Genomic DNA, 17,284 nt, shown 5'->3' with positions numbered 1-17,284 from the left:
TTTGTGAACCATAAAGTGTACGCTATAAATGGGAGCGCTTTTCTTTTTTGCAGTTTACGAAAAACTAATATTTTTAAATTTATTTTTTATTTATTTTCAGCATAACAGTATTCATTCTCTTTGCACCACACCCAGTGCTCCATGCAAGCAGTGCCCTCTATAATACCTCTCAAGCCCCCGCCCCTTCAAAACCCTCAGATTGTTTTTCAGAGTCCATAGTCTCTCATGGTTCAGCTCCCCTTCCAATTTCCCCCACCTCCCTTCTCGTCTCTAACTCCCCATGTCCATGAAAAACTAATTTAAAAACATTCATCCACCAGAGTACCCAAAGGGCTCCCATATAAACTATCTGTCATTACATTATGTCCCGATGTGGAGCTCGATCCCAGGATCCTGAGATCATGACCTGAACTGAAGGCAGAGGCTTTAACCCACTGAGCCACCAGCCCCAATGTATTCTCTTCAGTACCAGAATTTGTAACCTATTGACAGATGAAAAGGGAGGCAGTCAAGTGAAAAACAATAGGTCTTAGACCTGCAAGAAATTCGAATTAGATGAATTCAGCTACTCAGGCACTGTTTCACATTTTCAGATCTCTGCAGAAAAGGGGTTAACCTTTTTACAGCATGTAAAAGAGAAGACTATAACACATAATATGTGTAAGCATGTAAATATCAAAATATATCCCGTTAGTTGCTAAGACACACAGGGCCTATTTTTTCTCTCAAATTCATGAATATGTAGGAGCAATAAGTGAGAAGTGAATGTATACTCTTCACTTCGAAGTCTTTTAGAAATCTAAAATATGACTTTCTATGGTTTATGTCTCCATATTCCTTTATTGCCAGTTTGAACAAATCCACATGCTTTGATTCAAAGGTAATACATTCATCTTATTTGGAAAAATGATGTTTATTTTTGTTCTCTCACCCTTCGCAGGTGGTTTCATTTTAGCACACTTCAGAGTTATTATTTCATGCTTATTAAAAACATTTATTATGATCTACATAGATGAATGAAACTTTTGTTTTAATTAATTAATTATTTGCCAAAAAATCTGTTATTTTTAAAAATGTATTTCCTTTGAAGCGTTAATTTAGAGCATTCAGAGAGGATCTAGGAGTGTGGTATTATGCAGTTTTTAAGTAGGTATGAAATGGTTATTCATATGATTGTTTCTTTAAGGCTTATGTATATTGTCCATTATATGCTATAAAATATTTTGAAAGTAAATTTAAGGTATGTTTTATGTAGTTTATTTTTTGGAAAAAATTATTGAAATGACTTATGAAATTCAGTATACTCTCAACATTAATTTATTCTGAAATTTACCAGTTGTCTACTGAACCTATTATATGGGAGATATTCCTTCAGACTACACTGGTAAATGAAATACTTGTCTTTGTAGAACTTTTATTTTCATGGGTGAGACAATTAAAAGCTATAAACCTTAATAAAAATTGCATAGTGCATTCAAAAATGATGTGTACAATGGGGAAAAAGAAAAATTCGATCAGGGTGAGAAAAATCAAGGTTGCTAGGCAGGGGATGGGGAGTTAAAATTTTTAATAGGAAGATCAGAGTAGTTACAATGAAGCTGACAATTGAACAAAAGTATGGAAAGGTGATGAATTTGCCCAGAACTATCAGCAATAAGATCACTCCAGACAAAGGAATTGGCTATCTTGAAGGCCATAAGGTTGGATCATGTCTGGCATATCTGAGGAATAGCAAGGAGGCCACTGTGAGTGACTGAAGAGTAGCAGGGAAAGAGGTCACAGAGGTTAAATGAGTGGCTAGATCATGTAAAAGCTTAGAAGTCATTGTAAAACTCTGGCTTTTATATTTGGAAACTTACTGTGTGATAGAATTTTTGCTAATAACGGAGAGTTCAAATGTCCATAAAATTTCAAGGATTCTTATTCTAGTAAGACAGAATAAAGAAAAAGAGTTCATATTTTCACATGGTGTAACAAATGCTCGGAGATCCAAGTGTAGGAAGCTATGGGAGCACAGAAGAAGGCACTAATATCACACCAATATATTTGATGACTGTGACTATATATAAGTTTGTATTTTCCTGATTTTTTATAGTCATGGTATCACACAGTATATACTATTCATTGCCTGGCTTTTCTTTTCTCAGCATCATTACTTTGAGAATCTCTAATTGTAAATAGTTCATTTTGATGTTGAATAGTAATCTCTTGAATGAATAGATCATAATTTGTCTTTGCTCTATGGATGGACATTGATGAACATTTCCACTGTTTTCAATTCTTAAAAATAAAGCTGCTATGAAATTCATATACAAGTCCTTGTATGAACATAGGGTTTGTTTCTCTTGGTTAAATGCCTAGAAGTAAAATGGCTATTTGTGTAACTGCAACATATTTTGCATTTAAAAAAATTTTCAAACTCTTTTCCAAAGTGGTGGTATCATGATATATGCCAACAACAGTTTAGATTTTTTGTTGCTTCCCAATCTAGCTCAGACGAAGTACAATTAGCCTTTATAATTTTAGCCATTCTAATAGATATGTAAGCATGTCTCATTATGATTTTAATTTGTATTTCTTTAATGTCTAAATGTTGAGAAATTTGTCATGTGCTTATAAGCCATCCTTATCCTTTTGGTGTCATGTCTCTTCCATTATTTCCTTCACATGTAAAATTGGATACTCTGTTTGGTTATTAGTAAGGTTTTTTATTTTTATTCATTTTTTAATAATCAGAGTAGATGTCCATTATCACATATATAATTTTCAAATCCCTTCTCCATCTTTACGGTTTCTCAGTGGAGCTTTGATAGCTGTTTCTTTCAAGAAATATGCTACTTCTTTCCTGGTACACGGAGGTATGACTAGAACATTATCAATGTTGACCTTTGCAAAGAAAATCATGGCTTAAGATATATGTAGTCTGCAGTTGTTGGGAGTGTTCACCATCCTTGCCTCTTACTCATCTCTCACTGCCCACACATTCAGATATAGGGGAATATTGATTGACAAAATATTAATAGCCAAATAACACTAGTTGGAGAATAAGAAAAATGCAGGCACCTGATTATATAATATTACTTAAATAAAATATGTTTTTATTAGTGCTATTGGAAGTAAATTCCTCAATACTTTAATCACACAGAATGATGGAATCCTAGATTTTTTTCTTGTATTTACTAAGAAAATGATCATACCTCAAGTATAGTAAAATGGAATAGGGAAAATTAAAAATTGTTTTAAGTTGATTTGCGTGTGTTGTGCGTATGTGAGAGAGAAAGTGAGAGAGAAAGAGAAAGAGAGAAAAAGAGAAAGGGAAAGACAGAGAGGTGGCTGCAGTGAACTGATGAGTTGCAGGATAGATTTTAAAGTTTTGTCTTTTGCTTTCTACATTTCCTTTTCCTTAGGTTCAAGAGAACAATCAGTAATATCTCAGATGCCTGCTGGTAACATCAGCAGAAAGAGTTAGAGGTTCCCAGAAAATTAAAGATGAGATATAGTTTTCCTGACATAAGAAAAGTCATTTTTTGTCCCCAGCTATTTTCAATGATCTATACCCCACCTGTGTACTTTCCCAAGCACACTTCTTCCAAAACTCCCTGGGAGGTTCTTACAAAGAAATGCAAAAACCTCACTAGTTAAGGATTTTGAGGGAACAAGGCAATGGGAAAACTAACAGTCACCACCAGACCAGGAAATAGCCTAAGCTATTGAGACAATAAATCAGTGGTAAAACTCCTAGTGCTATTTCAAAAGTAATCAAGGCCTTGCATTCCTTGTCCCAGAAAATGAGCCCAAGTCCCCATCTAGTTTATATCTGCTCTTGAAGCCTGCAGAGTCCCTTTCAATTGTCCAACAGTTACCTCTGCTTTATTCTAACGTTGAAGTTTCTGCCCTCGGTCGAATATAAGCTTCATTCAGGTGAACATGCAATACATATTGCACAAATACATATTTGGATGTGCATGCATCCACGGGATAATAAAACTCTCCTTTCTGAGTATTCATCTTAAATACTATATAAAAATCTTGCTTCTGTTCAAACAGTCAAGGCTTTAGAACTTATTCCCTGTGATCTCCTTGTATGTTATAAACAAAGATTCCTTTGTTTGACAACTCCACCTGTTTCTGTGATTCACCAAAGACTGACCTCAATTAGTTCCGTCACTGTAATGGCTTTCACTACTCTGATTCTACCTCTGCAAGTCTCCAAATTTAACTATTTTTTTCTCCCAATTCTGCATGTTCTTGGCTTTAAACTGCAACTCTGCAGAGATGCTTTACTTGTTTTAAAAAAAAAAATCAAGAGACGGGAGTAGTAGTCAACATTGTTACTTTGAACTTCCTGCCCTAAGGGGCTCTCCTGTTGTTTCTCTTTGACTTCCTGGACTGAAACGACAGAAATTTGGCAATACATCACTCCCCAATCCAGATTACTGACAGAACAGTTTAGACTCTTAGAAAAATATTAGTTTAAAAGATCACATAATTAAATACTTAAGCATGTAGTGTAATATAGTGGTTTACAAGAAATATATTTTGGTCATCTGAATATTTGGTTTTCAACCATGGCTACTGACTCACAGCTCCTAAAACTCTTGGAATTTCCTGTGATAAGGGTGAGAGAGGTGTGTTTTGTTATGTTCATGAAGTGACCTTCAGACCTCACTCAAGTCAAGGGCTGTTTGCCTGAAGGACCAACCACTTGGTGAAAGCCTTCATAACTTTTTGCCCAACATGCCTCCCCTTCCTCCCAATTCAGGATTATCTGGGGAGGGAAGAGGAGCTGGAGATTAGATCAGCAAATGACAATGATTTAGTCAGTCATGACTATGTCATGAAGCCTCCACAGAAAACCTGAAAGGACTGGGTTCAGAAAGCTTTTAGTTTGTTAAATGTATGAAAAGGCAGGAAGAGTGGCAGTCTTACAGAAGGTAATAGAAGCTCTGTGCCCATTCTCCATACCTTACCCTGTGCACTTCTTTATCTATCTATTGATTTAAATCTTCTATTATATCTTTTAATAAGCTGGCAAACATAAAGTAAGTATTTTTCTGAGTTTTGTGAGTCCCTGTAGCAAATTAAAAGAACGTGAGAAGTAGGCCACTGGGACCTCCAACCTGTAGTTGCTCAGTCACAAGCACAGGTAATAACCTGGGGCCTACAGTGAGATTGGCATCTGAGATGGGGTTGGAGATAGTCTTGGAGGACTGATCCCTTAACTGATGAAATCTTACGCTATGTTCAGGTAGATAGTGTCAGAATTTAGTTGAATTCTTGGAGATCCTGCTGTTGTCTGAAAATTATTTGGCATTGTTGGTATGATGTCCTAAAACCCAAAAAGATATAGCTACCTCAAAATAAGAATAAGGTTGACAGCTTATATATAATTAGTTTGTATATCAGGGATTTAAAATATACCCAATAAATAGTGTAAGGAAATAAGGAAAGATTCTGAAATAAAAACAAGAATAAGAACCTAGTGGTACTAATAGATTAAATATATGTAATCTAGTTGAATTAAGAATACAATGGATAGAATATGTAATGGATTCAATAGAGATAAGAAGTCACTTAAGGATATTGTCATCTGGATACCAGCAAAGCATTAAAATTATAAATATAAAAGAGGTGTAAGATGTAAGTGATGTGTGTGGAACAAAAGCTAGAGAAAAAATTAGATTTCCTTACTACTCATAGCCTGTTGACAAGTCCTTGAAGTTCCTCTGGGGACTCAGCTGCTTCCATGTGGACTCATCCACTCAGGGCAAAAAGCATTCCTTAGTCCACCCCCCCAGGATACTGAAAATCTACTTTCACATGTAAAAATTACTTTCGAAACTTCTTTATCTCTACTCCACACCCCTGCCCTCAAGATATACATTGGCAATCATCTCCCAAGCATATACCCACTGATACACATCAGAAGAGTCTCTTCCCTGAGTTTTTACTAAATAGTAATAAATGACCTTTCCCTAACAATAGCTAGCCCCCTCAAGGTCCTGGAAACCTTGTTTATAAAATACCTTGGAAGCTTGTGCTATCCCTAACCTCCTCCCAAATTGAAAGTATATAATCAGCCACTCTTCGTGACCCTCTCTCTCTACTCCAAATAAATAAATAAATATTTTCTAAACAAAATAAAATAAATGACTTTTTTTAAATGAAAGAAGAAAAAGGAAAGAAATATTTGAATATTAATGTACATCTATTTCTCAAGCATAAAATAGTCAAGACCCTGGATTAAAATTTACATACAAGAAAAGAAAGAAAATATTCATAACTATAGTTGACTCTATGAATCCCAAACTAGGGCATACATACCAAAGACAAAAAAAAAAAATCATAAGTGTTAGAGAGAGAAAAAAATTTCATTAATAAAGAAACAAGAATCAGACTGACAGAAATTTTTTAAATAACATCAGATATAAAAGAGAATGAAGTAATAGCTTTATTATCTTGAAAAAATAATCACAAATGTAAACATTTAGATCCTTATAAAATGTCATTGGAATAGGAAGGCATAATAAAAAAAATATTTTCAGGAATACAGACCACAGATAATTTGACTTAATTTGTGTAGGCAGCACTTAAATACTAATATTATTTTAACAGTTAAAATATACTCTATGACCTATGGGGTGGGGGAAAAGAGGATGACCAAGTCATCTTGAAATAATTCAGTTTTATGAAAAAAGTAAAAAGATCGAAAAAAAAGACTTGAAGAAAAGAGAGATAAAACATATGCATAATAAAAATAAATAAATAAATAAACAACTGGAGTGCCTGGGTGACTTAGTCGGTTCAAGTGTCTGCCTTCAGCTCAGGTGATGATCCCAGGGTCCTGGTATTGAGCCCTGCATCAGGCTCCCTGCTCAGTGGAGAGTCTGCTTCTCCCTCCCATTGAGAAAAAAAATTTGACTTATTTATTTGAGAGAGATAATCTTTAAATTTTACTTATTTATTTGAGAGAGAGTGAGAAAAGAAAAACATGCACACAGCAGGGGGAATAACAGAGGGAGAGGGAGAAGCACCCCACTGAGCAGGGAACCCCCTGCGGGGCTCTAACCCAGGACCCGGGTATTATGACCTGAGCTATAGGTAGACACTTAACTGACTGAGCCACTCAGGTACCCCAATGAATACAATCTTTAAAAATAATAATAATAATAATAATAATAAATAATATTTCAGATAGTATGATATTTTTAAATGTAAGACTTGGTATAAAAACAAGATGACATACTTGTCTAATTATAGCAAAAGACTTTGATAAGTTTAGATGCAGTAGTACATAAAAAATTTAACTTCTTTCATTAACTGATAATTTAATTAGATTAAATTAAGAGACATCAAAATTTAGAGAATCTAATAGTCCTGATCTATTAATAAATGTAGCCATCCTGACCCCAAAACAATAGTCTTCAGTATGTATATAAGCATAAGTTGAACATTTACACAAACAGGCTATTATTTAGGCCAGAAGTATATGCCAATAAATTCCTAGAGTTAAATATCAGGCTTTAGTTTCCAAGAATAAGGCAATAAAATTAGAAAACAATGACCAAAATATTAAATTCATATAATTGGAAGTTAACTTCATACCTAAAAAGAAATAATACAGCTAATTCAGAAATTTTTAGAATTATAGTACTTTGGTAATATCAACTCTCAAAATGAGTAACGGACAGGTGGGGCTAGGGAGGACGAGATCCATAGGGAACTTTGTGAACAGGCTCTCAGAAATCCCCAAAATGTGGTGTGGAAAAACCAGAGTAAAGAGATAAATTGGACCACCCAACCCCAGGGAAGAGCACCCTGATGTAGGCATGTGGGATGGAGGACCACCCTGCCCTAGGTGTATGGGGTGGGTCATGTGGGGTGGGTGTCTCTATGATAAACACCTGTAACCAAAAAAGAATAATCAGACCCTAAAAAGGAGGTAAGCCATTGCAGCAGTTATTGATAGAGATGTTAAAAGGATTAAAGTTGCCTGGTTACCTTTTTATAAAAAATAAACCCTGAAGGCACTCATTGTTAACTGTGTGGGGAGCCCTCTTAGTTGTGAGAGCTTTTTCTATATATTCACTTGATAAACTTCTGTCACTTACTCACTCTCCATTGCCCATGAGATTCCTTCTTTGACTCCAAGAGACAAGAACCTAGCTCTCCCACATCATTCCCTAGAGTTAAGTATCAGGCTATATTTTCCAATGATAATGCAATAAAACTAGAATAGAATGACAAAAATATTAAGTCCATGTAACTGGAAGTTAACTTTATACATAAAAAGAAATAATACAGCTAATTCAGAAATATTTAAAATTACTCTACTATGGTAATATCATTTGTGAAAATAAGTGACAATAATTAAAGGTATGAAGGAAATCTAAAGGTTTAATTGTAGTAATTCAAAAGAAAAACAAAACAATACAACAAAAACACCAAAGCATAAAACAACAAAACAAAACAAAAAGAATATAAAGGCAAAACCTAAGAACGACAGCAGTAATAACAAAATATTATAGAAATAAACAAATTTTTGGAATAGATTAATAAGAAAGATTTGACCAATGAGTACTGGTCAGGAATACTCAGAGATGATGAAGATAAAATAAAATGCTAAATGAAATGTATAAAAACTAAATTATAGACCTAAGAGACTGATTAAAAATGCTTCTAGAAAAAGAGTCTAATTTGAAGACAATAAAATTAATAGCACCATAGAGAAAACTGTATTTGTGACATAGGGGATCAATTAGAGATGATAAAGTATTTCCTTAAATATCAAAGATAACAATTAGACTCAGTGGTTCAGTCAGCTAAGCCTCTGCCTTCACCTCAGATCATGATCCCAAGGCCCTGAGACTGAGCTTGTCTCCCTGCTTGGTGGGGAACCTGCTTCTTCTTTTCCCTCTCCCTCTGCAGCTTCCCCTGCTTGCGCTTGTTCTCTATCTCTCTCTCTCTCTCAATAAATAAAATTTTAAAAGTTAAAAAAAATTAAGAAATAAGCATCAAAGATTAATCCATAAGGTAAAAATATTTATTAAAGTGATTAATTAATTTATATTAAAATTAAATATTTCCTTGCAATTAAGTGCAGTGTGGAGAAAAAGTTAATACACAACTGACATAGGAATGAACCATACTTAAAATATTTAAAACTGACAAGGAATTATTAGATTTAGACTCCATGATGATCTCTATGTATGTGCATATAAAACACCTTAAAATACTTTGTAGGAATGTGCTACAGGAAATTAAAGAGACAGGGAGGTAAAGGGGGGAAAAAATAGCTCAACTTGAAATGACTCGTTGGTTGCCACTGTGTTTTATTTACATTTTCTACCACTGTTTTGGTCAATGAAATTATTTTACATGTATCTATTATTATCTTATAGGACATGTTACACTAATATCATTATTAATGAAGTTGAGAATAAGAATATGATGCCTCATTTCATCATAATTGTTAAAAATGATCCCTAAGCTGGTAAATGCAGGAAGCCAGAAACAGAAATAATACTTAACGCCAGTTCAAAAGCTTGTCCACCTGGAACCTGTAAGAAAATCCAACTAGATCCTGAAAATAATGAGTGATTTGAGGAAACTGGACAGGGATATAGATTTCCAGATGCTTTTTACTTATAATGGCAATAGCAACTTAGACAAAGTAATGGGAAAACATCTATTAATTGGCAGTAGGAAAATTATTAAAAAAATAGAAACCATAAGCCAATGAACTTGGGAAAATTATGAACAATCTACATAAACATAAAAAGAAACAATATATATTTGCCAAGGCACATTCACATTTAAAAAAATAAGATGAAAGGGGAACAATATGCCATAATACATATACCAATGTTTTTCATAGAAGTTTAGTATAAAAAATAAACATTTTACATAATTTATTTGGAAATTGATATCACATATCTGAAAAACTTGAAAGAAGAAATGGATAACCATGACTAAACAAATGTAGCAGAAAATGATTTACAATAACAGATAAAAGCTATTCAAAAATGCAATGAATATTGGCCAAAGCTTAGAAAAATCGATAAAATATAAAATGTAAAATGAATTCATGAATGAAAAATAGAATCGCATTAAATCCAATTTGGAAAGAACTAATAATTTTTTTTTGCCTGAATCTGCTCTGCCTTTCATTAGGTGGGACACTGACCAAGCCCACTCAGCTCCTCTCTCATGCCCAGTAATAGAAAAGTCAGGGACATCAATTACTTTTGAGATGAATTTTAACCACTGTGGATAGGATGCAGAAGCCAGTGGGTTAAACAGATTGTTTCTTGTTTCAGGAAAATAATTCTGAGATGTATTCTGTGCATTAGGATTGATGCTCAGTTGTCCACAATCATAATCCACTCAGTCTGAACTCATATATGTTTCTCCTGGACCACTTAGCTCTTCTCATTCTCTCCTCTTCCACGTGATCAAATCCCAAAATAATTATTTACGTTGTGTATGCAAGTCCTGATTTTGAAGGGAAACTCAGTTACAGAAAGAGATGAAAATAAAGATACAGGGAAAAAAATGGTGCACTTGGGTGACTCAATTAGATAAGCATCTGACTCTTGATTTCAGCTCAGGTTGTTATCTCAGGGCGATGAGATGAAGCCCCTATACGCTCTGTGCTGGGCAAGGAGGTTGCTTAAGATTCTCTCTTCTTATCCCTTTCCTTCCACCCCTCACCTCCCATGCTGTCTTTCTCTTAAATAATAAGCACTGCTGAACTATCTTAGATTCTGTACCTTCTCTCCAGCCATGAACCTATCACTGTCTTTAACTCTTGAAAACTTCATTAGACAAATTAATGTGGTGAAGGAAGCAATATGAGAAAGCCTATTAATCTGATGAGCGTGGAACTGAACAAACCCTATAGATACTTTCCCTTTGATTTCTAGCCTATCAATACCTACAGTGAGTCACATACACTCATGATTATTATTTTTATTGTATACTTCATATATTCATTAATTTTTGACTCGTTATCATTTTGTTGAAGTGTTAAACTATGGTAATAAACAAACTTTTAATTAAATTTTCCTCCTATGATACAAATATAACTTGCACTTAAGCTTTAGCTAATTTTATGTTCTAAAATTGCCAAAACAAAATGATCAAGGTTTCTAGATTATTTACTGTATTTTCTACTATATAATATTGTTCTATCTCTTCTGTATAAAGAAAATGAATGCTTGGGGCTCTTGGGTGGCTCAGTGCGTTAAAGCCTCTGCCTTCTGCTCAGGTCATGATCCCAGAGTCCTGGGATAGAGCCCCACATCAGGCTCTCTGCTCTCTCTGTCTGCCTCTCTCTGCCTGCCTCTCTGTCTACCTGTGATCTCTGTCTGTGAAAAAATAAATAAAATCTTAAAAAAAAGCAAATGAATGCTTGATAACTAAATGAATGCTTTACTGAACAAATTAAATATGGCAATAGCATTTTATTTTATCATGCTTTACATATTAAACTATAATATTATATCACTAGTCTACAAATAATCTACTCACATAGTGATTTGGAAGCTTTTAGCAAAAGAATTCTTCCTCCTGATTGTAGTATAAAAGCCACAGAAATATACAGAAGACTCGTAGGATAGAAAGTTAAATCCATTTATCCGTGATGCCTTGAATAGGACCTGACCTATGTATGTCCTGGGATGCACTCGTAACTGTTACATGTGATAGGATTATATTTAATATATACAGTTTCATTTACTTCACAAAGGAGATATAAATTTGAGAATAAAATATTTGATGAATCTATAAAGTCTATATCTATTTGTAACCAATGTGGTAGAATTAAGATGTTAATTTGAAAAAAAAATTTCATTGAACACATACACAGATTCAATTGTTTTTATATATGTAAACAGCATTATTTATTTATGTAAATAAATGCATTGTCAGTAAAATCCATTTACTGATCAATCATAAGGGTAATTTTAAGTACTAAGTATAAGAAATATGTGAAAAGATAAGTGTTCAAGATTGCAGTTTGTGGTAATTAATACAATATGATAGGCTCATAAAAAAGATATATTACTTGAACTTAAAAGCTTCTATAATTAAGCGATGACCACTTGAAATTTGTAATTAGTCTTGCTGCAGTTTTTCCTTGCACTTATTGCCCTTCCCCAGAAGTTCATTAAGAATTTCTGTGAATGTCCTTATGTTTAATCTCATTCATAGATTCCACTGCTGCTCACAAAACAAAGCAAAAAAGAGAGGTAACTCTATGTGGCACTCCATCCACAAGCAATACATTCATAAATAATTAAAAAGCTCTCTATTTCATTTCTTACCCATTCAGCTGATAATTTAAATGAGTAACTGAGGCCATTTTATCAGCACTTTTAATAGAATGCGACTCAGAAAATTCACAGTGTTATTTAAGAAGAAATGCTCATGTGTTAAGGTTTTTATTTTTTTTAAATCAACAAAATAATTTTCAAATATTAAAAGCAAATGTCTCCTTTTCCTCCAAGTTTCCTTGCTATGTCAAAGTTATAAATAAATACATTACAATCGTATTTTGAGTAGTAGATAAAAACAAATGTTTTGAAACTGTCTGTGGGTTGAGTGTCTGGGTTAACTTGTATAAATATCTGAACTCAATGTATTTAGACTTTATTAGATGGTTTTTTTAGACTTAAAATACATGCTCAGATAATGACAACATTATTTTATTCATTTTAATAAATAAATTATTTTATTTAATTATGTTTAGATATTTATTAAATTAATGATTTAATATTTAACAATCTAAATTTGAATATTTTAAATTCTAAAAAATATTTATTTAATTAAATCGATACATTTAATATAAATATTTAATAAATTATTTAATCATTATTATAATTATGCAATACATTATGTATTGTGTAATAATTGCATTTTAATAAATAAATGTATTATTTACATTATTTTATTTTACTTTATTTTATTTAGTTGACAAAGAGAGGGAGAACCCAAGCAAAGGGAGCTGCAGGCAGAGGGAGACGGAGAAGTAGGCTCCCAGCTGAGCAGAAAGTTCAACCTGGGGTTCCATCCCACGACCCTGGGATCACCACCTGAGTCGAAGGCAGATGCTTAACTGACTGAGCCATCCAGATGCCCAACGCTTTGTATTCTTCACTTCTAAATATTGATGCTGCTTCATCTCTGGAGTTAGTAAATTGATGCTGAGAATTCATATCGAAGAATTGATAGTAGCTGTTAAACAGAAACATGTAATTTAAGGGAAAAAAAAGAACAGAAGGAAGAGAAAGGCCAAAAGTCAAAAGCACATTAATATAAAATTTAATTAGATAAATAAAGCTGATATTCCTGAAGGGGGCTAATAAAAGAGCTGCAAAGAGCTGATAGCATTAGGAAAATTGTCCACTCCTGGTCATTTCATAATTTTAAACTATTCCTTATTAATAAATATACTTAGCTCCAGAAACACAACCACATAAGGACATTTCCACCAAGTTTCCTCTAACAGCATTTACAAATTAGACATTCAAACAATGTAGTTCGTTACATGTTGCATCTGTATCTTAAAGTTTAAATACTTTCTGTGACACATTTTCTAACAATGAAAATTAATATATATATATATATATTTATTTATTTATCCCTAAATGGAAAATATATATATATATATATATATATATAGAAACCTTATCCCTAAATGAAACCTTTCTTTGTTTATTAGCTTAAATAGGTAAATTAGAAACAACAACAACAACAAACAGCTAATATTATAGAGGTAGGAACAATTTACCTTTTCATTCATTGCTATTTTCTAAAAATTCCTATTTTATTTTTTTCTCAAGTATGTCATAATAATTTTCTAAATCTCCTGCCTTATTCAATTTTCTTTTAGTGGAAATCTCTATTTCATATTTATTTTCTCTTCCTCCACTCTTTGCTCTAATAATTCAATGTATTATTAGATTTTCTGTTTTTCTCTTTATCCAGATATATCTTTTCTTTCTTTCTTTTTTAAATAATTTGATTTGCTGGCATTTTACATCAGTACATGCTTTCTTATGGATGTTAGAAATGTCTGTGGAACTACTAGAAGAATAAACGTCTTTACCTTTAAGAAGTTTACAGTCTAGAGTGCCTGGGTGGCTCAGTTGGTTAAGTGTCTTCCTTCAGCTTAGGCCATGATGCCAGGGTACTAGGATCCAGTCCTGCATCAGCGCCTGCTCAGCAAGGAGTCTGGTTATTCCTCTCCCTCTGCCCCTCCCTCTCTCTCTCTAATAAATAAATAAAATCATTTAAAAAAAAAAGACTTACTGAAATCTGAGACTGAATTACTAAATTCAGTCTTAATATAAGACAGCTAAACAAAGCAATGATCACAACTGGAAAATTTAGTCAGATCATGGTTTAACATTTTTGGTTGACACAGGACCTCTTTCAGTAACAACTTTCCCTAAATATCAATTTCTATTTAAGGCAAAAAATTTTGACAAGAAATCCAGATCCTTCTCATCATTTTCATATCAATTTAATGTGACATCCTCGGAGTATATAATCAAATATGTAATTATTCTATCTGTTGCCTTGTATATTTCCTGTATCTTTTTCAGACTCAAAGTTCCATTGAGGTAGAGTTTTTTTGTTTTGTTTTTAAAGCAGAGATTTTTAAAGTGTTTGATATATCCAAGATGCTTCATAAGTGTTTACAAAACCTATGTATTTCAGAAGCCTTAAACAGGCTTTCAAATAATGTAGGTGATATTAGTAGTCATATCAAACAATTTGTAGGTTTCAGTCATGTAAATAACTACATTTCTCAGAGACAGAGAAACATACAAATGATCTGGGTCCAGTAGGATAATGCTAGCATGTATTGTAAATTCTCTTATATGACCTTATTCTTGCAAGAATTGGTTATGTGGCAGAAAAAAAGGTATCACTATCTTATACTTTATTATTTAAAGAGATTTATGGAAGTTGTTAATTTCTTAAACTACCTCTTTGTTTCAGTGGACCCAATTTCCGTGGTAATGGTGAGAGGAAAGTAGGCAATTTAGGCAGCAGCAAAAATCTCCTACAAGGCACTATAAAATAAGGCTTGTTCTAGATCATGGGTCTGTCCAAAGGGGAATGTTAAGGGGTAGAATGGATGATGGATGCATTGTGGACTTATAACTATAAGATTAATACTGTTATGCCCCAATAATGGGTCTATGATTAACGGAGCAAGACTGATGTAAAGCGAAGGTCAAGCAAAGCTTTATTTCATGCCAAGCATCAAGAATCTAACCGAACGTTCGGGGCCACACCTCTTATGAGAGAAGGCAACCCTTCGCTGTTTCACAGTCTAGCTTTTAAGGGCAAAGGCCATGCAGTCAGGCCTGGCCACGCACAGGTGACCAATGAGATTTTAACACACACAGGAAACTCCACAGTGAGGCTAGGTGACCAATTGAGGTTCAATTTACCCTAGTATAAACATTTGACCCAGCCTATTAGGATTAGTGCCAAAACGGTTCCCAAAGGGAGAAGGAGTGGGGCATACTCCTTAGTATCTAGGGAGACAATATGCAAACACCGCCCTCCCCTCCCGCTGATTGATGTCTCCACCTGGCCTGACCCACCCTTGTATATGGGCTTTGTTACCTGGAGTTGATTTCCAGGACTTGTTTTTAAGTGAAACCTCTGGGGGAGGGGGAGCACGGAGAGTTTAAGGGTTAACCTCAATGAAAGCCTCTTGCTAAAATATAAAAATATAAAATAGGTCCTTACATTACAACAACTCAGTAGGGAAAGTCCCAGTGTGGTGATAAAAGAAGTGATGTAACTTGCATTGCGCATTTTATTTTTAAAACGTGTAAGTTGTATTTTTCCCTGCCATGACATCATACTTTATCTTCATCTCTGTCTACTAGTTTAAAACTAGTTAAAAAAAACTCAACAATTTTTTTAAAAAATATTATATTTATTTATTTAAGAGCAAAAGTCAGAGAGAGAGAGAGAGAGAGAGATGAGCAATATGGGGCTCGATCCCAGGACTCTTGAGATCATGATCTGAGCCAAAGGCAGACACTTAACTGACTGAGCAAATGAGACTCCCAAAAACTCAACAATTTTTTTTAAAGATTTTATTTATTTATTTGACAGAGAGAAATCACAAGTAGATGGAGAGGCAGGCAGAGAGAGAGAGAGGAGGAAGCAGGATCCCTGCCAAAAGAGAGCCCGATGCGGGACTCGATCCCAGGACCCTGATATCAAGACCCGAGCCGAAGGCAGCAGCTTAACCCACTGAGCCACCCAGTCGCCCCAAACTCAACAATTTTATAAAATTTTTAATTGTTGGGGTGCCTGGCTGGATCAGTCAGTAAATATGTAACTCTTGATCTTGGGGTTGTATGTTTGAAATCCACCTTGGGTGTAGAGGTTTTTAAAAATAAAATCTTTAAAAAATTCTTTTTTCATTTTTTTATTTAAGCCATTGTATGGCAATGTTGATCACTATATTGTACACCTGAACTAATATTCACCTTATTTTAACTAACTGGAATTTAAATAAAAACTTTAAAAATAAAATAAAAATAATAATCATAAAAATAAAAAAGAGGAAAAATTATTTGGCAGGTAATTTTCTTAATTGCATTATTATTTATTATTATCATAGTCTGTGTGTGTCGGTGGGAAGTGGCTGGTATTCCACTGAGTTTCATATCTGTGTTACACTGAGGTCCATGTCTGTAGTCAGTCTTTTTTTTTCTTTTAATTTATTTTCAGTGATCCAAAATTCATTGTTTATGCACCACACCCAGTGATTCATGTAATAAATTCCCTCCTTAATACCCACCACTGGGCTCACCCAACCACCTGCCACCCTCCTCTTCAAAACCCTCAGTTTGTTTCTCAGAGTCCACAATCTCTCATGGTTTGTCTCTCCCTCCGATTTCCCCCAGCACACTTCTCTCCATCTCCCAGTGTCCTCCACGTTATTCCTTATGTATTGAGTCTTATAAAAACTTTTATTTCTTTCCCTATTCTGCTTTGCATATGCTTACCTTAGATGTTAAAATGTTATAAACCTCTCCTGCCTGGTCCATTTTCTCTCTCTTCTCTCATGATTTCTCATGCTCTCCCTGCCAACCCCACATGCCTTACAATATCTGGATATGACTAATTTCTTCCTGAGATACTTTATTCTACTCTGCCATATGGTTGCCCTTCCGTCTTCTGTACCAAAACTTCTATCCCCTGCATTTGTGCTTTAACAATGCCTAATTCTTTTCACTACATC

The sequence above is a fragment of the Mustela lutreola genome, chromosome 9 (assembly GCF_030435805.1).
Source record: "Mustela lutreola isolate mMusLut2 chromosome 9, mMusLut2.pri, whole genome shotgun sequence".
In the NCBI taxonomy this organism is placed as follows: Eukaryota; Metazoa; Chordata; class Mammalia; order Carnivora; family Mustelidae; genus Mustela; species Mustela lutreola.
Note: the sequence above shows the minus strand (reverse complement) of the source record.